At 38.5% G+C, this 22,833-nt stretch overlaps 3 long non-coding RNA genes across 3 annotated transcripts; 2 read left to right on the plus strand and 1 right to left on the minus strand.

Moving 5' to 3' along the window:
- The first annotated feature begins 6,708 nt into the window (after positions 1-6,708).
- Positions 6,709-12,595, plus strand: LOC119738822. The gene is made up of 4 exons (XR_005272508.1): positions 6,709-6,748; positions 9,228-9,452; positions 11,248-11,331; positions 12,556-12,595. It is a non-coding gene; the product is annotated as an uncharacterized LOC119738822 (long non-coding RNA).
- A 1,034-nt stretch (positions 12,596-13,629) lies between these two features.
- LOC119738829 lies at positions 13,630-15,394 on the plus strand. The gene is made up of 3 exons (XR_005272510.1): positions 13,630-13,688; positions 14,365-14,499; positions 15,352-15,394. It is a non-coding gene; the product is annotated as an uncharacterized LOC119738829 (long non-coding RNA).
- Positions 15,395-19,160: 3,766 nt separating this feature from the next.
- On the minus strand, positions 19,161-21,887 carry LOC119738836. The gene is made up of 3 exons (XR_005272511.1): positions 21,705-21,887; positions 20,866-20,948; positions 19,161-20,325 (listed from the first exon to the last, which is right to left on the minus strand). It is a non-coding gene; the product is annotated as an uncharacterized LOC119738836 (long non-coding RNA).
- Positions 21,888-22,833: the final 946 nt, after the last annotated feature.

Genomic DNA, 22,833 nt, shown 5'->3' on the forward strand with positions numbered 1-22,833 from the left:
GGTAGGAGACTGTTCCTTTTTTTCTATGTGTAAGGGGTATGGTTTGTAAATCTTTGTTGCCAGCTAAAAGGAGAAAACAAAGAGCAGGGCGGTTGGTAAGATGGGTGGTACAGCACTTTTAATTCATCTATCCTATTCAACAATTGTTCGGTATATATCGGTATCTTACAAATAACTCTAAAATGGAAAATTAAACCTCGAAAGAAAAGTAAATTCAAGATAGGAATCATAATGATTAAATATTTAACTAAACTAAATGAAAGAGAATAAGATAGAATTAGATAAAATACAATTAAAAGTAGGCCTTGTTGAACATCATTTTCAGTCCCAGTATTAAAAGTAATCCAGTCTGTCACCAGACTTCAGCCAGACCAAGTCAAGTCTAATCTAAGCTGGAGACTGTTCTACAAAAGATTTCCAAAAAAAAACTCCCTCATGAACCTCTAATTCTAGTCTCTCCCAATCCAAATACTTGATGTAAAATGCTCCCAATCCAAACACTTGATGTAAAAGGAAAAATAAGATTATAATAAAACGCAAGGAAAAAGACATCAACCTCCCCAATTAACCACAAAGTCAGTGCCTAGCCTGGCACTTGCCTCAAATATGAAGAACCAAATGGACAGTGGCTAATTGGCCACAGTCAGCAACACACTGGCCAAACTACCCCGGCTGCTCGCTAGCCTTTCCTTGTGGTCAAGCCCCTAAGGCAAAATAGATAACGACTCTAACAGATGGCTCTGAAATGTGCCCCTGTGACTGGGCCATGTGCTAGTGGTCTCAACTTTAGACACAGGCCAGGGTGGGAAAGTAATTTTTCTGCCTAAAATTACTAAGGTTTAAAAAGTCAGTTATTCTACTAAAGCCATAAGAAAGTAATCTATACATTATAAACTTCCTGGAAATACAATTAACTAAGCAAATTTCAACAAGGTTCAACTGAAAATCAAGTAGAAAGATCCTCACTCCAGACCAGAATATGGCCGATTTTGGCCCAGAGTGACCACTTGTTATACTCACTGAAAAGTTACAACAATGCTGAGAAACAAAACAGCAAAAATAAGCAAAAACACTATCTTTCCCAACTCCAAAAGAATGAGAATTTGTAATAAGTGAACTTAGTAATCTTAAGTTTCACAAAAGTCAATCAATCTGCAAAGTTTACATACAAAAAAATAAAGGAAAATGTCTTACCTGAAAGGAGAAAACAAAGAGCAGGGCGGTTGGTAAGATGGGTGGTACAGCACTAAAGCATGCTTAGCCACACCACCCAGACCAACCAAATCTCCTGCTCAAGGGTTGCTCCACTTTCAGAAAGAGGGGTCCAACTGGTAGTATAAACAATAGCCTTACATGTATGAGATTAAACCATTAAACACTTTAAAGTGGAAAGAAAGCAAAAATGATGGGGGTGTCTCAATCCAAAAAGGGGGGGGGGGGGGAAAGAAAGATAACATAATCGCTTAAAGGGGCACCCTTTTACATATGTATTGAATCTTTTTGGTCAAAATTAGAAACCAGAAAACGTCATTCAATTACCTCTACGAAAAATATCATCCTGGCCATGATGGTTAGGCTTCTCAATTTCCCTTCTTAAAAAATATCCTCCAAGCCATAGTCTCCTCAATTATCCCTTTTAAAAAATCCTCCTAGCAATGATGGTTAGTCTCCTCAATGATCACATCTAAAATATCTTCCAAGCCGTAATGCTTTGTCTGCTCAATAATCTCGTCTAAAAAATATCCTCCAAGCCATGATGATTACTCTCCTCAATTATTATCCATTCTAAAAAATAGCTTCCAAGCCGTGATGGTCTGTGCGTTAAATAATCTCTTCTAAAACAAATCCTCCCATTCATGATAGTTAGTTTCCTCAATTATCCCTTCTTAACAAATATCCTCCAAGCCATGATGGTTTTTATTTCAATAATCCCTTCAAAATATTCCTCCTAGCGGTGATGATTAGTCTCAACAATAATTCTCCCTTTAGAAAAAAATCCTCCTAGCCATGATGGTTAGTCTCCTTAATAATTATCCCTTCTAAAACAATATCCTCCTAGCCGTGATGATTACTCTCCTCAATTTTATCTATTCTAAAAAAAATAGCTGGTAAGCCGTGATGGTTTGTGTGTTCAATAATCTCTTCTAGAACAAAACATCCTCCCATTCATGCTGGTTAGTTTCCTCAGTTATCCCTTCTAAAAAATATCATCCAAGCCGTGATGGTTAGTCTCCTGAATTATCCCTTCTGAATAAATATCCTGCAAGCCATGATGGTTTTCATTTCATTAATCCCTTCTAAAAAATACCTCCTTGTCATGAGTGTGAGTCTCCGCAATTATCTGTTCTAGAAAATATCCTCCAAGCCATGATGGTTAGTCGCTTCAATTATCTCTTCTAAAAATATCCTCCAAGCCATGATGGTTTTCATTTCAATAATCCCTTCTAAAAATATCCTCCTAACCGTGATGATAAGTCACCTCAATTATCCCTTTAAAAAAAATCCTGCTAGCAATGGTGGTTAATCTCCTCAATTATCCCTTCTAAAAATATCCTCCTAGTCATGATGGTTATAGTCTCCTCAATGATCACATCTAAAAAATATCTTCCAAGCCGTGATGGTTTGTCTGTTCAATTATCCCTTCTAAAAATATCCTCCTAGCCGTGATGAAAAGTCACCTCAGTTAGGCCTATCCCTTAAAAAAAACCTCCTAGCCGTGGTGATTAGCCTCCTCAATTATCCCTTTACAAAAAAAATTCCTCCTAGCAATGATGGTTAGTCTCCTCAATAATCACATCTAAAAAAATCTTCCAAGCCGTGATGGTTTTTATTTCAATAATCCCTTCTAAAAAATATCCTCCTAGCCGTGATGATTAGTCTCCTCAATGATCAATCCTAAAAAATATCTTCCAAGCCTTGATGGTTTGGCTGTTCAATAATCTCGTCTGAAAAATATCCTCCAAGCCATGATGGTTTTTATTTCAATAAGCCCTTCTAAAAAATATCCTCCTAGCCGTGATGATTAGTCTCCTCAATTATCCCTCTCAAATAATATCTTCCAAGCCGTGATGGATTGTGTGTTCAATAATCTCTTCTAAAACATATCCTCCTAGCCATTATAGTTAGTCTCCTCAATCTTCCAAGCCGTGATGGATTGTGTGTTCAATATTCTCTTCTAAAAATATCCTCCAAGTCAAGATGATAAATTTCCTCAATCATCTCTTCTAAAAAAAAAACTCCGAGCCATGATGGTTAGTCTCCTCAATTATTCCTTCTTAAACAATATCCTCATGGCCATGATGGTTATATAGTCTCCTCAATCATCCCTTCTAAAAAATATCCTCCAAGCCGTGATGATAAGTCTCATCAATTATCCCTTCTCAAAAAAATATCTTCCAAACCGTTATGGATTGTGTGTTCAATAATCTCTTCTAAAACATATCCTCCTAGCCATTATAGTTAGTCTCCTCAATTACCCTTCTAAAAAATACCCTCGTAGCCATGATGGTTAGTCTCCTCAATGATCATTCCTAAAAATTATCTTTCTAGCCGTGATGGTTTGTCTGTTCAATAATCTCGTCTGAAAAATATCCTCCAAGCCATGATGGTTTTTATTTCAATAAGCCCTTCTTAAAAATATCCTCCTAGCTGTGATGGTTAGTCTCCTCAATTATCCCTTCTTAACAAATATCTTCCAAGCCGTGATGGATTGTGTTTACTAATCTCGTCTAAAAAATATCCTCCAAGTCAAGATGATTAGTCTCCTCAATAATCCATTCAAAAAAATATGCTCCGAGCCATGATGGTTTTCATTCAATAATCCCTTCTAAAAATATGCTCCTAACTGTGATGATAAGTCTCCTCAATTATCTCTTCTTAAATATCCTCCTAGCCATGATTGTTCGTCTCCTCAATTATCCTTTCTCAAAAAAAAAATAGCCTCCTAGCCGTGATAATAAGTTTCCTCAATTATTTCTTCTCAAAAAATATCCTCCAAGCAATGATGGTTGATCTCCTCAATTATCCCTTCAAAAATATCCTCCTAGCCGTGACGATTAGTCTCCAAAATTATCCCTTCTAAAATATTTCTTCCAATCCATAATGGTTGTCATTTCAATAATTCCTGCTAAAATAATTTCCCCTCAGCCGTGATGATAAGTCTCCTCAATTATCTCTTCTAAAAAAATCCTCCCCGCCATGATGGTTAGTCTCCCCAATTATCCCTTCTAAAAAAATATCCTCCAAGCAATGATGGTTAGTCTCCTCAATTATCACTTCTCAAAATATCCTCCTAGCCATGATGGTTAGTCTCTTCAATGATCACATCTTAAAAATATCTTCCAAGACTTGATGGTTTGTCTGTACAATAATCTCGTCTAAAAATATCCTCTAACCATGATAGTTTTTATTTCAATAATCCCTTCTGAAAAAAATATCCTCCTAGCCGTGATGATTAGTCTCCTCAATTATTCCTTCTCAAAAAATATCTTTCAAGCCGTTATGGTTAGTCTCCTCAATTATCACTTCTAAAAAAATATCCACCTAGCAATGATGTTTGTCTCATCATTTAGCCCTTCTAAAAATATCCTCCTGGCCATGATGGTAAGTCTCCTCAATTATCACTTCTAAAAGATATCCTCCTAGCAATGATGGTTAGTCTCCTCATTTATAGCCCTAGTCTTGATCTTACCCAACCCACCAATCTAGACGGAAACCAATCAGGAAGGAAAATTTGAATGCATTTGCTCAAAATAAATTGTGTCCAGGTCTTGGAAAAGACTAACGTTAGCGCTGCAAATCTGGACAAATCTGGTTTAACGATCTTGTTATACATTTTGCCACTTTGACTTAATTTTTTAAAGACCTGCTTGCATTTTACTCAAACTGTTCATCAAAATTCATTCCGCAAAGTCTTCTTCAAGCACTCAACTGTGAGTACACATTTCGGTACTCAAAATACTCATCGAAATATTCATTAAAATAATTCACCAGAGGTACACAAGACTTGTAAAAAGGTACTCAACTAATACAAAACCTCAGGATTCATTGAAAACAAATGAATCGACTCATCAAGTAGTACTCAGTAAAAAGAAGTCTACTTGTCAAAAAAATGCTCAACTCATACTCGACTTATATCGCAGACTGCTTCACTCGTCAAGCAGACTCGACTTAAAAGACCGAAGTTATCAAACAGTACCTCAATCCATTTAAAACTGGTGTTCCAGAGTCCCTAACTTAACTCAACTAAACTCAACTTAAATAGATTCAAGTTTCAAACACGGGCAAAGTTCTTGTATTAATTTTCCATTGATCAGACGCTGGAGTCATTCTGAACGACTGCAACACTCAATCTTTGGACGACTTTCATATGTAGTTGCTCCTCAATGTTTCAAACGTCAAACTTAATTCAACTCTTTGGAATAATTTAGTTTGGCACTTATCTAAATGCTAGTCTGAAACGCGTGTTGTTGTCAAAAGGTACACAACTCATCAAAATGCAGAAAACTTGAGCTATCCACGCATACTCAGGTCTGACCCTGATCCCCCTCATAAACCTACCTGCATGAGTGCCTGTGCCCTGGTTCTTAGCGTAGGGCTTGCTACCATGGCTGGGAATGCCTTGATCTTCTGAACATCCACCCATTTCTCCTGAGAGTCTGTCAGAAGCTCCATCCAATGTGTACTCTGCTCACCCTGTATGAAAGGCGGGACAAAATGTTTCCCCTTAAAGCTTAGCATCTATATTTACTAAAGAAATTAATACTCTACTAAAATAATAATTAAAAAAAAAATCTTTCTCTCAAATTGTTCACATAAAAAAGACAAATCACCCACTCTTTATCATGACATTTATACGGTAGGTGTTCAGGGAAAATATTTAGTTGGTGAATGGTGGGTTTTCTCCAATTTTGTAAAATTGGCTCTTATCTGCTTTTGCAAATGTACTCTTCAAATGCTCTGCCTACTAATTGACTAGGCCTAATTAGTGTGAATAAAAAGTCTAGAGTTTGACGTGACTAACGTTATCAGGTTTAAATCGAGTTGTTGTCTGCATGCGCTATAGTCCATGCATGTGTAGTCGGACAATAATGGGATATCATCAAACAACAGGCGGCGCCCTTCACAATTAACGGTGTCAAGTGACTGAACAAAAATAAAAACGGATAACGAAACCATTTCCCAATTCCTAAGCAAAAAAGAAAAACGGATAACGAAACCCACTTCCCCAATTCCTAAGCAAAAAGAAAAACGGATAACGAAACCAATTCCCATTTCCTAAGCAAAAAGAAAAACGGATAACGGACTTCGAGTCCAAAATCCATTCTCGACACTGGACAGCAAAACGGGTAACGAATAACGATTCCCATTTCCCTATTCGACAACCAAACGGAAAACGAATAACGATTCCCACTTTCCTATTCGACAGTTAAACGGATAACGAATAACGATTCCCATTTCTCGACTCGAAAGCAAAACGGAAAACGAATAACCGAGAAAGGAATTGACATTTCTCAATGCATGATGGGAAAATTCGGACTTCGAAACTTTTTCGCAACCCTGTCCCCAGGGTTAACTTTATGTCGTAACTTTCTTTCCTGTATTAAGTACCTGTCAGTGCGTACCGCTCAACACTACGTAAACGAGATTGTATTTGACACCGTTAATTGTGAAGAGCGCCACCTGTTGTTTGGTTTTCCCGATGTATGTGGCGGTAGGCTAGGCCTGTACACCAAGCATGTTTTGTCAGGTAAGCCTGGACTATTTACTTGTCAAAATTCAACTTCCTTTCGGCGTACTGGAAAGATTCCCATATCTGGACATTACTCATTTCTCCCTTTAGTGATTTATGCCACAATTCCGGTTTAAAATGTCCAAAAATATTGGATTTAGCAGGGAAATTTGTTACCTAAAAACTATAGTCGGAGTCCCTTATCGCGGCATCCCTTTATCGCGGCATCCCTTTATCGCGGCATCCCTTTATCGCGGCATGGCCAATTTCTCCTTTTGTGTTGACTAAACTCCTTTAAGTGGCAATTTTTATCCAGGTCCTCCAGGCCATAAGGACTTACTGCCGAGTCGTATTAAAAAAGGACGATTAAAAAATGTTGTGTTTTTTGGGACTTTTAACGATTTTTAATAAATATTCACATTTTCCAAAACCTGCAAATTTTCCCTCACCCGTCACCGTGTCTGTTAAAACTAAACGCAGTGGCTATTGTTACGGCAGCCGTAATGCACCTCCCATTTTCTATCGTTACAGTAGACTGCAACTTTTATAAAAACATGACAGGAAAATATAAAATAAGGACAAAAGTGAATTTGAACGTTATAAAATTCGGACTTTATTTCCCTTTTAAAAAAAATCCTCCAAAGCCTCAGGTTAGAAAAGGAAAAAAATTCGAGTGCAAAACTGAGATCCGAACCCGCAACCTCGCGGTGCAAAATCCTACAGTCTATCGACTGAGCTGTCGCACTGCTCACCTGCACGTGGGGAAACAAATAATTATATACCTGCGTGCGTATCAAAAAAGTATCGTAGAGGGCGCTAAACAACGAATGCCGTAACGATAGCCACTTCGAAAACTAAAAGGTACCGTCTATATTTTAACATAAATCATTAATGGTGCTCTGTCCATGATAGTTCCATTGTCTGGTTCTCCTTCTACAGCTGCAAACACAAAATGAAGTCAAAGGAGGATATTTCCACCGCGAAATCATAAAAACTTTTACGGGATCAAAATAAGGACAGCGCGTAAGAAAAAATAAAACGGCACACCGTGTAAAGTGAATGGCACCCAATCGCCAATCAGTAGACTTGTCACAGTGATTTTTCTTCTCCTTTCGGGGAATGGCAGGGTTTTAAGAAATCATCCTGCAGGGATATAGTCTTTCAAAGTGTAATCAACTTGAACGTTACAGGGAAAATATCAGACTTTATTCAGGGGATGTTTTGGTAAAACATTCACTATGAAAAAAAAAAGTTGAGATTATTATAAAAACCACAATTCCCACATACCGCGATAATGGGGAGTCCACCTCCATTCGCACATTCCGAGCATGTCTATTTTCACAGGCATTTGAAAAGGAAGAGTTATACAACCTAAGAGACAGGACAATTCGGGAAGGTTAGCAAGCAATCTCTATTCCAAACAAGAAACGTGATAAGTATCGCGATAATACGGCGTTCCATCCTACATGCTTACTGGCACTGCCAGCATCCTACTGTCTGAAAAAAACACCAAGGACATTTCACTAAATGTCCAGAACTCCAGGTATGGAATCTTTCCGGAGTATTTTTTAACCTTTACCCACCTCACTCCTCCAAAATCCTCCTGGCGGTTTTGGAGGATTCTGGAGGATTGAGGATGAATGGTGATTGAATCAAATGAGGATTCTGGAGGATTGAGGATGAATGGTGATTGAAGCATAGAAGGATTCTGGAGGATTGAGGATGAATGGTGATTGAATCAAATGAGTATTCTGGAGGATTGAGGATGAATGGTGATTGAAGCACATGAGGATTCTGGAGGACTGAGGATGAATGGTGATTGAATCACAAGAGGATTCTGGAGGATTGAGGATGAATATATTGATTGAATCAAATGAGGATTCTGGAGGATTGAGGATGAATGGTGATTGAAGCACAAGAGGATTTTGGAGGAATTTCCTCCATGAGGATGAATGCATTTTGAGGCAGGACTGTCTCGGATGATTTTGAAGGATTTGGCGTTGGTTATCCTTCATTTAAACACGAGTGCAAAATTTTGGGATGAGGAGGATTTTGGAGGATTGACGATGAATGCATTTTGAGGCAGGACTGTCTGACAATTTTGAAAAATTTAGGCGGAGTTGCAAAATTTTGGAGGATTGAGGATGGTTCTAAGCAAAAAGGGCCTAGGGGGTTATTAATGCTTTAATTGCATACATTGTGAGACTTTCTTTTTATTGCTCCATGATTGTATAGTAATTCTTTCAGAACTGTAAGTGTAAGGGTTTTAAACTAAGTTCAGGAAGTATGGTCAGGCCCTACAGGCCCCATTTTTATCTTTTGTAAATTTGTCAGTTTTTTGGGAAATTGTTCTCAAATTTCACAGTAATTATTGTCAACCAAATTCTTCAAACAATGCCCTTTCCAAAAATAGTGGATGAAAACAATATTTGAACTAAACCTTATGAAATAGAAGGTTAAGATGTTAAAATAACTTGTTTTGCTTTGTTTCTTGAAGTTGACAGAGTTTGAAGGTTCTACCAAGGATGTCAACTGTGGAGCACATACAGGATGCAGAGCACACTGATGACGTATCACCATGGCAACGCGTACCGCTCAACATCACTTGAATGAGATTGTACCTGACACTGTTAATTGTAAAGAGCGCCACCTGTTGTTTGGTTATCGATCAACATTATGCAGCAGATAATGCAGCGGTAGGCTATATAGGCCTGTACGTCAGGTAAGTCTGGACTATTTATTTCTCAAAATTCAACTTCTTTTCGGCGTACTGGAAAGATTCCCATATATCTGGACATCACTAATTTTTGGTAATCCTTACTTTTAGGACCCCGTTCCTATATAGGAAGGGAAAGACTCGCCAAAACAGTTGACTAAATGACACTCAAAATTGACATTCTGATACTTCTTGGCACATCTGAACAATTGGCAATGACACCTTCTTGACTTCTAAGGACTGCTTTAGCCTGCAAAAGTCACTTTGGTTCTGGACATACATTTGCAAAAGTCAGTTTTGAACAGAACTCGTAAAAAATAGAGGTGTCCTAAAAGTAAGGATTACCTAATTTTTCCCTACAGTGACCTATATCACCATTTAAAGGGATAATATGTCCAAAAACGTCAGATTTATAGCAGGGAAAAGTTGCTACCATGGCATGCCTACTGAGAAAACATGTCAAAGGACATTTCCTAGTCTTTGTTGGTCAGTGACGTCTGAGGTATGGGAGTCTTTCCGGAGTATTTTTGAATGCTTTGCATACATTGTTGGGTAAGACCTCTTTTTATAGCTCCATGATTGTATAGTCATATAGTCAGCAGGGCCAGGACCTATTGTTTTTAGTTCACCGCACCTACCCCAATTAAGAACCCAGTATCAATGCACACATATAGTGGTGTTCCCTAACGTGGCGCACTGCGACGTTTCTCCTGACTTTCCTCATGCACGGTTGCCAAACTTCTTTGTTGATAAACTTCAAATTCATTCAGTTATTACTGGTACTTTTTCAATAGTGTTTGCCATTTAAATTCTGTAAACAATTTCACTGTCATACAATTTGAGCAAAATTTATAAACGGTGGCGACCGAAAATTTGGCCAAAAATCAGTTTTAGTGTTCCCTAACATAGCGCACTTGCATTATAAATCTTGGAAAATTCCTGGTTAACACTAAAAAAGTTATTTAAAGTTAACAAATTCTAATTAATAAATATCATATATCTTTACCCAACTAGAAGTATGTCAGAAAATTATTTTCTTATTTTTGGGTGAGTATATCAGTGGTGAGTTGAAGGTAAATTGTTTCCCGATGATAATTTGAGTTAGAAATATGATTCGGGTTTGTAACTTCAGGGGTTGCCCTTCAGGAAAATCAAGTTTGGATTGATTTGGGGGTCAAAAGGTCAAAGGTCAACGTCATTGGTCAAGGTATAGGTCATTCCATTGACCAGTGTTAACTATTCTACTACATGTACTTGTAATTTTGCACCTTATATCAACAAACTCAGGCCGAGGGGTTTCAACAGCACCGCTATATTTTTTAGGAAAGTTGCAGTAATGTTTATTGATTCATTTTATTTCATCAACAGCTTTGAAAATGGAGTTGAGGCCAGACAGACAGGGGGCATAGGACTGCATATTTGCTCTCAGGTCATTTTATCTAATGCATTTAATGTTAGACACTATTCGTTTTTGAACTTTTCTCCAAAAACCTGACAATATTTATTGCCAATCACCCTCTATTATTCAGGACCAAATTTTTTTTGGAATTATTCTTGACCATTCTCTTTATTTGGTGAACAATTTTGACCATTGTCTGACTAGAGGCGTTTGCATGTTGATATTAGTGCTCAGGCATCAAATTACGTCAGGAATCGACCACTAGTCTCGCCCCAACTTGCTCATAGTTGTTTCTGTGGCATGGTTTAGCTGTATTTGTCCTTTTTTGGGGGGAAAAAGTAGTGCAGGTGGGAAAATTATCAGAAAAACTAAGATGACATTTTTGTGTGTTTACGTTTCTAGAGTTACTTCTACAAGGACGATAGGTTCAACTACAACTATGCGCAGGCCAAAGCCACAGCAGGCAACTACAAGGAAGCAGAGGAGGTAGGTTGGACTCCCGGACCCAATTTTTGTTGTTGCGCCCTCAATAGTTGGCCAGTCATGGCGCAGTGACTCGTCATGGTGCCTGAACTAGTCATGGTGCCTTTCATTTGCAAACATCAAAAACCAAAACTACCAAGTTATTATGAAATACCTGACTGTTAGGGAATAATAGTCTCAAGCATCCTGTGAAATCACGGCACCTGGTGTGCTGTTATTTTCAAGAAAAGTGGAATTTTGTATCAATTTCCACCGATGGTCGGCCCTGTTTGAGAGAGAAGCCCGACTTTCTGTCTGTTCTCATCCATATACTGTTGCCGTATACCTAGATGTAGAACAAAAAGATATTGCAATAGCTTGTTTTCCAACGTGCTGCATCTCTTAGGAATTCCTTGCCTGGTGCTTATTTCCCTCCAACCTATGATCTGTCCTGATTCAAGAGGAGTGTGGAGTGCTGTGGCCTCGTGGTTAAGGGCGTTGGATTCGTGGTCTGTGGATAAAGCTGCAGGTTGTGGGTTCGAGTCCAGCCTGGGGTCATGGTGCGTGTGCCCTTGGGCAAGGCACTTTGTCACTCATTGCTTCTCCCCACCCAGGAGTAATAGGCTCTCTGCTTTGGTCCAAAAATTGGGCCACCGGCAGACGATCGAAAAGAGCAATGCTCATAGCGATTTTTTTGAAAGGCACATCTAGAGTTGGAGAATGTGTGATAGCTTTGCAGTGTGAGTGGTGGCAGTGTTATCACTTTTGATTTGTGTTTTCAAAATGGCCGTCAATATGCTTGAACCGGATCAATTGTATGTTGTAACAAGCATGTTTTGGCTGCCATTTAAAAAAAAAGTAAACAAGTGATAGCACCCAAAAAGCTGCCACCGCTGCAATGCTGTCACATATTTTCTGACTTAAGAGGGGTGCATACCTTGCCAAAAATCACAATGAGCATTATTCCCCTCATTTGATACTGACCAAACCCCCACACTGATGGCTTATAAGTGGGTGCCTATGAGGGCAGAGATGGTGTGGTTGATTTAGCTGCTTTGCGCTGACTTGTAGCCCTGTATATCTGGAGTGGCTTGTAGCCTTGTTCAGGGCGAATAGGCATAAAAAAAAAACAAGTCTAAAACCCGGATGGGGATCTTGCTGTGCCTCCTAGACCACTGTTTTGGTGGGGCACTTAATTGGTTTTACCATGATTTAATTGGAGTGGGTTTCGTTTCTCTTGTTTCCCAGATTTTTGTGCTCATTCAGAGTGAGAAGATCAAGAATGACTACACGTGTCTCTGGTTGGCAAGATGCTGTGAGTATTACCGTCAATTGTGAATGACGTTTCCTCTTCCAACTTCCAAGTTGCTAATGATGGGAATGAATCCACCTGTTAAGCCTCAACTCATAATGTATTGACCACTCACAATTGTGACTGCACAACCAAATGTCCAACTAAAGTCAGGACACGTCGCGTGCATGCATTTCATGTACTGCTGGAAAATCCAGAGTGGCATTAGGGAGATGCACATGTTGCCCATGTGTGAGGTAGACTGAAGGGTCTCTAACAATGACATAACCAGCATGCAATCATCGCCCTGATCGTATATTAAGGATGTGACTTTGCGTTTCATTTTGTAAACGTTAAGCAAATATTTTAAGAACCGTTTTAAACGTTTAGCCATTGACAGTGGCTTTTGCTTACCCATTATGTCTGATCTGCAGACCGGCGTGATTGACATGATAAATCAACAATGGTTGACATAGTAAATAGCAGGCAGTCGTTGATAAAGTAAAAATGTAACTACGTGTTCCCCAAATGTAGTCAAGTACTACGGTGCTTCTAAGGTTTTGTAAATTAAGTAGGTTTGAAAACAACGTTAATTATTTGTGCTATGTGTGGTTATCTCCAAGGAAGATCGCGTGAACAGAATTCCCTTTTCTATAATTCTGGTTTACATGTTTTGAGAAATTTGTAAACGGATTAAGAAGTTTTTTCGTTTATACACGTGTAAACTTCACATCTTAGTCATACATTTGCCATGTTGGATTTGTTCTATCACATTTCAAGCAAATTGTACGACAGAAATTTGTTACGTTGAACATCCCTCTTGGCTCCCAAATATTGTACACAGTTACACTGAGCATTGCTGGCCGAAAATTGCTGAAACGAGCATCCACTGAACCGAACATCTTTTGTGGACCCCAATGTGTTTTCTTACAGCAGTATCCTATGTATTTATAACCTTTCTTTGTGTTGTTTTCGTTGTTCAGACATCATGAATCGTAAGGCCAGACTAGCCTGGGAGTTGTACCTTAAGATGGAGACGTCTGGCGAATCGTTCAGCCTGCTGTAGCTCATTGCCAACGACGGCTACAAGGTAAAACATCATCCCCTATTTTTGTCCGTTGTATGTTTTGTCAAGATTTTGACATTAGCCCCAAATTAGTATCCAGTCACTCAATCTAAACCTGCAGCCGATTTCACGAAATACATTTGTCACTTCGTCCAAAGAATGCAGTATCCAGACGCCACTTCAGCGGTTGTGTACAAAGTCTATGGAGAGTCAAGAAAACTTTCCAAGTATTTCTGAACCAAATTGGAAGTGTTTCTCAGTCCCATTTTCAAGTTTGTGAAACATTTTTGCAATGACAGATCTTTATTGAGATGATGTGTGAAGACAAAAAGGGCGTCAGGTTGCAACATTGTTTCCCACGTGTAAAATCAACGAGAATACGAATCCCCATCAAAAAAGAAAAAAAATTATTCGTTGCACATTTACGACTTTGTGTCATTAGCTTGAATTATGAAGGATGCACTTTTGTGTCGCAAACTTTAGTAAGCATGTAGAGGGCATCATAAAATATTAGAATAGCCAAAAATCCCAACTGCTTAAAAAAAATTGATTTGGGACAAATTCATCACTTTGTCAACACGGTGGCGATATGATCGAAAACTACAGGCTTTTCGTTCGAACTTCTGATGTTTTTTGCTCGACCTCAACATATAATTGTCACGGTCTCTCGATCCTCAAATCTCATCTTTTCTATCGGTAGATGGCCAGTTCTACTATGCGACCAAGGCTTTCGATGTCCTGGAAAGATTGGACCCCAATCCTGAATACTGGGAAGGCAAGCGAGGGGCGTGCGACTGGGCGTATTCCAGCAGATCATAGCTGGTCATGAACCAAGGTGGGTGTCATCTCTGTCAATCAGCAGTGCACACTGACCACAAATCTCAACCTTTGGTCAGGTGACCACATACATCGATCAAACAGTGCGTACTGACCAATTACATCTCAATTAGTATATCACTCCGGTGCTCTACCAACTGAGCTATCCAGCCCAATGTTGGCGGTTCCCTAATTGTCAATGTCTCTGTCAAAGGGGCGCTAGTCAGAAGCCCTCAACCCGCATATGCCATGCAGCCAGGGATCACGCCCAAAGTCACGATGCAGACCTGGCAAATATCAAACGGGGATCACTCAGAGAGGATGCGGCTTTTTATTACAAATTTTCATGAATACTTCTCAACTTCTTAGCCCTCTAGTTCAAATTCATTTATCTTTATGGATTTTTCCTTTTTCCCCCTAAATTCTATAAACAGCTTTCATTTTCACTATTAGGTTTTGCCCTTCACTGACGTATAAACACTGTATACTCAGTGCATTACCTCCCGAGTTAAAGTTGAAAAAATTACTTGGTTGGGACTTGAACCCATGACCTCCTGCTTGTTAGTGCAGACGTCTTAACCACTGGACCATCAAGCTTACAGAATTGGTTGCCTGGCCAGCCAACCAACCCCGTAAGCTCCATGGTCGAGTCGTGGGTTCGAATCCCACCCAAGTGATTATTTTTCCAACTTTCACTCGGGAGGTAACACACTGAGTATACAGTGTTTATACATCGGTGAAGGGCAAATCCTAACATTGATTTACATCACCCCGACGCAAAGTCCATCTTGTTAATAGCTTTCATTTTCATGTGCACAAAACCCAGTGAAGTTCAAGCCACTAGATTTTTGTCATTTTTTTTCCTCTACAGAGAAACACTGCGAGACATCCTCCAAATCTTGCGCAACACCGGTAACCCGCAGGTGGAATACATCATCCGTGTCATGAAGAAGTGGGCCAAGGACAACAGGGTACCAGTTTCCTGAGGTGGTCCCTATCCTATAGTCTTGAGATTGTTTAAATTTGTACATTCCAAAAACCCCTGCTTGCAAAGGGATTTTCCAAAAATAAAATAATGGAACGATACTGTTGATTAGGGGTGATTTAATTATTCTTGACGCATGGGAAATTTGCCTTGAAATTTCTCTATTTAGCTTTGGCAAGATGGTTATGCAGGAGAAAACAACAGTTCTGGAGAGAGGCTGGTCTCTCATGGCATAAACAAAGAAGACTTGCCTAGTTAAGCTGGACTCTGTGACTCAGTCAGTGACTCAGTCAACAACTCAGTGACTCGATCAGCGACTCCATGATTCAGTCAGATTCAGTCAGTGACTCAGTCAGTGACTCAGTCAACAACTCAGTGACTCGATCAGCGACTCCATGATTCAGTCAGATTCGGTCAGTGACTCAGTCAGTGACTCAGTCAACAACTCAGTGACTCGATCAGTGACTCCATGATTCAGTCAGATTCAGTCAGTGACTCAGTCAGTGACTCAGTGAGCGACTCAGTGACTCGATCAGCGACTCAGTGATTCAGTCAGTGACTCAGTCATTAATTCGGTCAGCGACTCGGTTAAGGAATCACTCAGTGACTCATTGAGCGACTCAGTGGCTGTCATCAACTCAGTGACTTGGTCAGTGACTCATCGCGCAGTCAGTGATTCGGTCAGTGACTCGGTCAGTCAGTGATAATAGTGACTGACTCGATCAGTTAATACTCAGTGACTCGGTCAGACAGTCAGTCAGGCAGCATTGAAATGTTCATCATAATTATGAATGTTCACGTCACAAATGTTGCTTACATGTAGGACAACTCTGCAAGTTTGTTTTCTTGGAGTTTCTGGGGCCTGTTTAGAGACAACCCAACGCCATGAGAATGGGCCAGGAATGGTTATTCAGGAATGGTTATTCCAGTCATCTGTACGTAATGTAATTATACTAATTAATGGTTTATAATGATATAAATATACATGTACAAGTTTTCAGAGCACGTTTGTCAGGTAATTAGGGTGTAAATTGAAGATGAGTGATTTGAACTGAGCCCAATTTCATAGCGCTGCTAAGCACACAATTTCTGCCAGCAGAGCCTCTCCGTCTATCTATCACATTGTCAATACTATATTTTTTTCATGTACAATAATGGGAAAGAATGTTGCAACCTGATGCTGCTTTTTCTTCATATCATCTCAATGAAGTCATTCATTGCAAAAATGATGATAAGACAATGAATCTGGGACTGAGAAATACTTTTTTTCTTGACGCTCCATAGACTTTGCACACAACCGCTGAAGTGGCGTCAGGTTGCAACATTCTTTTCCAATATTGTGTGATATTCTGACTTCATTTCTTTATTTCATCTGTAAAAACAATAAATGAATTTTTGAATTTTGAAAATACAGTTGTATTCAGTATGCAATTTCCTCTCCAAAAAGTTATCATTATGTGGGATAAAATGCTGCCTAAGTGCTGTAATTCGTGATTTTCCGCTTCAATATTCCCCATTCAGAGGCACTCAAGCGTGAAAAAAGATCGCGGCGTTTAATCCTTTCGCCTCAATGGAAACATTTTATTGTTAACGCAAGATTCAACAAAGGAATTTAACAAAAGAAATAGGCTTCTCTGCATCCGTTGAACACGTGTGTTTCGTACTGAAACCAAAGATTGTACGAGTTTTATTTCATTGAAGTTCACGATTTCAGTTCAGTTGACACCCTTTACCCTTTAACAAATAAATTTCGATCAACTTGAACAGCTACACTCCAAATCAAACGAGCAGATTTACATCGTCAGGCTGCGATGTACGTCTAAGCGTGCATGGGCGTCAACGTGAAAAGCCACGATAAGCCTATGTTACAGTTATAATTAAGTAGAACTGATTGAGCATTTCAGTGCGTTAATGGTCTTGTGGACTGGCGTCGGACTCCCAATCAGGCGACTCAGGTTCGAGTCCCACATTAATTTATTGTTACTTAATTTTCTTCCCTTTTTTTTTTTACATTCCCGAGACATAAATTGACTGAACTTATGTTAGAAAAATTGAAGTGTTGTTTTCAGAATCAAATAGAATAAAAAATATAAAATATTCTTTTTTTTATATTGTTTATTCCTCCATGATTGGATCAAGAAATTCAAAACTATGGGAGAGACAAGTTTGGAAATAACACAGTGTTTCCTGAAAAGCAGTTGACATTTTATTTCTTTCAACTCCAAAGTAACAGTCTATATGAATTTAACTTAACACAGAGTTATCACTGACTATGGTATTCTCGAACTAGTTGCAGAGCATTTTGTTACACAAAATAGAACAATCATATTTAACCAAAACATTTCACGCATGTCAGTACTGCATGCGTACAGTTTTACAAACAAATGATAAGGACTAGTAACTGGGTTTTGGCATTAAAGATGACTCATTGTCCAAAATCAAGTATTTTTTTCAAAATCAAAAAAATATATAATTAATATTCTCCGGAAATGTAGTGTGTTAAAGCGCTCAAGATACTGGCGATCTTGAGTCAACTTTCATGACAAAAAGCAATGCAATCGGTTTCGAGGAGATAACTCAAGAAGTACTTGGTGCATTAATTTGAAATATTGCATAACGATTTAACGTGATATATGTATCAAATCTCTTGAATTTGGATATCAATTGTTGACCAATAATACAAAATATACCCAAGACAATGTGGCATGTAAGCGCGCAAAATACAAGGCGAATTTGAGTCAATATGTTTATGGAACAAAAACAACACACTCGTTGTTGAGACGACTTTTCAAGAAATGCTTGTTGTATTGGACTGAAATAGAATCTCCTGATAAGTTATCATACACAACACATCACTTGCGAATTTGGAGAGAAACCGTCAAAAATATAATTAATATACTCCGGAAATGTAGTGTGTTAAAGAACTAGCTTGCTACAAATAACTGGAGATTTTAGTCAACTTTCATGACACAAAAACAACTCGGTTTCCAGAAGATAACTCAAGAAATACATATTTGCATGAAATCGACATTTAATAAATTGATTAAACATACAGATGATTGAACAAATCTGTTGAATTTAGTGAGGAATCGTCGAACCGAGAGCGTTTTTGTGTCATGAACTTGAGGCATGGTTTTTCGTGTTGACAATACTTTTGTACTTACGTACACAGTACATTGGTGACCAATAGCGCGCCCTCTTGTGAAAGAAAAAAAAATGACATAAATTGGCGGGATTTTCTCCGTGTTTCCCCAGTACATTATTTTGGTTATATTACCACCTTGACGCCACGTTATTTGCGACCAAATTGACACATAACAGCAACTTCTACGCACGTTTCTACAACCTTTTGGCGACATGATTACCACTTGATTAGCACGTTACTGCAACCTAATTTGGGACGTCACTGCAACTTACTGGACACGTTGATGCAACTTATTGTACACGTTAAAGCAACGTATTGGAAACGTTTAAGCAACTTCATGGGCACGTTACTGCAATTTTATGGGGACGTTACTGCAACTTTATGAGGACATTGCTGCAACTTTGTGGGCACGTTATTGCAGCTAAATGGGACGTTTCTGCAACTTTAAAGGCACGTTGCAGCAACATGGTGGCCACCTTACTGCAACCTACTGGGCATTTATGGGAAATGTTTCTGAAAACGATAACAAAACAATTAAACATACATCTAATTCATGTTTCTCTAATTTTATTACAAAGAGTGTTCAGAAACAACAGCATGTAAAAACATTACTAAAATGCAATCACTAAAACGGTAAGTGTAATTAATACTCACTGCAATTATTTGGACACATCAATATGCACATATTACTTCAGTGTCCATTTCGTGAATGGTATAAAATTAAAGTCTTTTACTTGAATCCACATTAAGGAATTCACTCCTTAGTGACTGGGCTGAGCTCTAACGATCGGTTTATACTTCAAGTGAAAGCAAATTTTGAAATGTTGACATCGAAACCATTTGACTCAAAATTGCCCAGAGTTAAATGTGGTTCACTCTTTTTCCCGTTAATGATTGCCGTAACTTCACAAAGTGAATTGCCGTAACTTCACAGAGTATGAACCGACCTTTCAACAAGACAATAACGTTGTTACTGAGCAATTAGAAGATAAAGGGTCTGGTCGCCAATAACATAGCCAGAGCCGGAATGCAAGGGCTATTATCGGCGACCTAGCCACTCACCGGTTTTATACATCACCTTTAAAGGGGCTCCATATCACAATGTTACCCGCACTAGAGAATACCTATTCATGTATTGGATCAATTCATAAAAAATACACAGTGCTATACGTAACGTACATTCAAGCAAAAGTATGGTTTCAAATAGTATTTGAACATTAGTGTTTTCCACTGTCCGTGATGAGAAATATAGTATAGGAAGGCGACTTTCACATCGAACAAATAAAATAGATCCGACAACTTTTAATCTACTGAATCACATGCTTTTTAAATCTGTCCTCTATCTAGATCCTTCATTTTCTTTCTCTCCCATGGAACATCTTCAAAAGAAAACTCAAAGGAATTGTTTTGGTTTTTTTTTGTAGCTACAGAGTCTATGAAAACGAATAACACTTGAAAGGGACACTTGAATAGCGTTTGTTCGTGAAGATATATTTGTATGCAGGGAACTCGCAAAAAACCTGCATTTTAAAATATTGACATTTCAACGTGATTTTCTTTGAATACCTCCATGCAGATTGGCTAATTGCCCAATCTATGTTGTAGAGTAACATTCATTTAATGGAACCTTTAACAGAAGATTATCCAGATGAAGAAAAAAGTGGATTCCTTGTTCAGCAAGGTTGTCAATATGGCACTTCTCCAAAGACACGAATCTGACAAGAAAATAAGGAAAACAAACAACAATGTATCAATTATTCAAACATTATAAACTATTTAATGTTTGCTGCCTTAGGCTTAAAACACTCACTGCGTGTCACGCTGGCTCACCAGATGTGAAATTTAAAACTACATGTATATCCAGATAATGTCTGTCTTCTCAATACATGTACTTCAAGCAGAGATGTGCCTGTGTTTCTACATGTACAATCTTTAACCCACGAGAGACAGGGATAAAATAAATGAGCCTCTTGTTTCAAGTTGACCCTGAAGTCAAGGATATTTCTCAAATTTAAAGGGTAACCAAAAACCTGGTTGAGAGTTAAAGCGCAAGCCTGTTTTACGCATTTTTATGTAATCTAAACAACTTCATGTTCAAATGTATGTACGTAACGATCAAAATGTTGGTTCTTGGTAGTCGGCATTGCATTAGGTCTATGGTGCTCGTTTCAGAAGTGTATTTAAGGTGTTTGTCGCTCATACCTTTTGACCAATCAATTTAGTGACTGCGATGGTTAGTTTCTTAATACACGTACCTTGAATCTTGGCCCTTCTGGATAACCAAGCACAATCGGCTGCCATTTCTAAAAGTTCATGCGATGTCATGTCATGCAGGTACCTGAATATAATACAGAAAATATTTGATTACCAAAGAGCTCAAGCTTTTTTAAAGTAATTTAAATTTCACACGAAACAATTTCATTAAATGTTAAGAAGAACCGTCCAGTAGCAGTTTTGATATGCGCATAATTATTTTATGCGAATACACACTGGGTACACAATACGTCGGTGAAGGGCAAAACCTAATTTGATTCATAATTATTTTGATTACAGATCCGTTGCTATACGCTACTTTCGAGTTTCACCCCGAAAGTTTATTTACTTTTTTCAACTGTTATTTTCCTGCGAAATACAAGTTATTCATTTTTGAAAGACATCTAACGATAAAAATTATAAACTTCATTGCATTTTTTCACAACATTGAAGTAATACCTGCTAGAAAATTAATCAGCTCTCGCCAGGGAGGTTCACGCAAAATGTGTGGGTTTTTTTGGTTATTTTTAGAGAGCATTGGGTACGCATCTTTTCTGGCGCATGACTCAACAAGAATGACTTTGTTAAGGCGGACGTGGTAGTATGACAATTTTGAGTTGGAAGGATTTGGGTATGCATGCATTGGGTTCACGTTCTTGAATTTTATAGTATGGATAAATTTCATGAATACATAAATTGAATTAATATAGGTGTCTGGTAAACGTCAGGTAATCACTTAACAAATTTCGACCAAGGTGTATTTTCAACACATTTTAAAAGTTAATTTCACCATCTTACAGAGATACATGTATAGAAGGTCAGTGTATGTTGAATTACTTACAGCAACAACCTTGAAGAGATGTATGGGGTGGTTTTCAAAATAATTAGAAACTTCCTCCCTCGAAGACTGCTGAAGTTAAAAGTTTTAACATGCCACATCCTGCAGCCAGTGCACTCACGTATAGCATACCTGTGTACTGCCTACCTGGAGAAAGAAACGATGTTTTTAAGGTTGAGAAATATATAAAACTAATCAAGTTCGAACACAGTGTAAATATGATGTCCCCGTGCTCTTCAACCCACATAATGTCTTATTTTCACGAAAAAAACTAGTCTACAAATGACCCTTTTTAGAAAAGGCTTTTATACCCAGCTAACACATTCACGTTGTGACAACGTTGCCAGAAGGTCAGGTTTTCGTTGCCGCAACGTGAGGAAAATGACGTTGCGGCAACGTAAAAATGTCGACTCGCGTGCGCGTTGCTACAACGTTATCACGCAACGTTACAATGACGTTTCCACAACGTAAAAGCAACATACATCACAACTTTTGTTTGGTCGTGATTGCACATGATTACCACCTTGACGCCACGTTATTTGCGACCAAATTGACACATAACAGCAACTTCTACGCACGTTTCTACAACCTTTTGGCGACATGATTACCACTTGATTAGCACGTTACTGCAACCTAATTGGGGACGTCACTGCAACTTACTGGACACGTTAATGCAACTTATTGTACACGTTAAAGCAACGTATTGGACACGTTTAAGCAACTTTATGGGCACGTTTCTGCAACTTTATGGGGACGTTACTGCAACTTTATAAGGCATTGCTGCAACTTTGTGGGCACGTTGTTGCAGCTAAATGGGACGTTTCTGCAACTTTAAAGGCACGTTGCTGCAACTTTTCGGACACGTTACTACAACTTAATGGACATGTTGCTGCAACATGGTGGCCACCTTACTGCAACCTACTGGGCATTTATGGAGAAATGTTTCTGAAAACGATAACAAAATAATTAAACATACATGTAATTCATGTTTCTCTAATTTTATTACAAGAGTGTTCAGAAACAACAGCATGAAAAACTTACTAAATGCAATCACTAAAACGGTAAGTTGTAATTAATACTCACTGCAATTATTTGGACAGATCAATATGCACATATTACTACAGTGTCCATT

The sequence above is a fragment of the Patiria miniata genome, unplaced genomic scaffold (genome assembly GCF_015706575.1).
Source record: "Patiria miniata isolate m_02_andy unplaced genomic scaffold, ASM1570657v1 HiC_scaffold_10, whole genome shotgun sequence".
NCBI lineage: Eukaryota > Metazoa > Echinodermata > Asteroidea > Valvatida > Asterinidae > Patiria > Patiria miniata.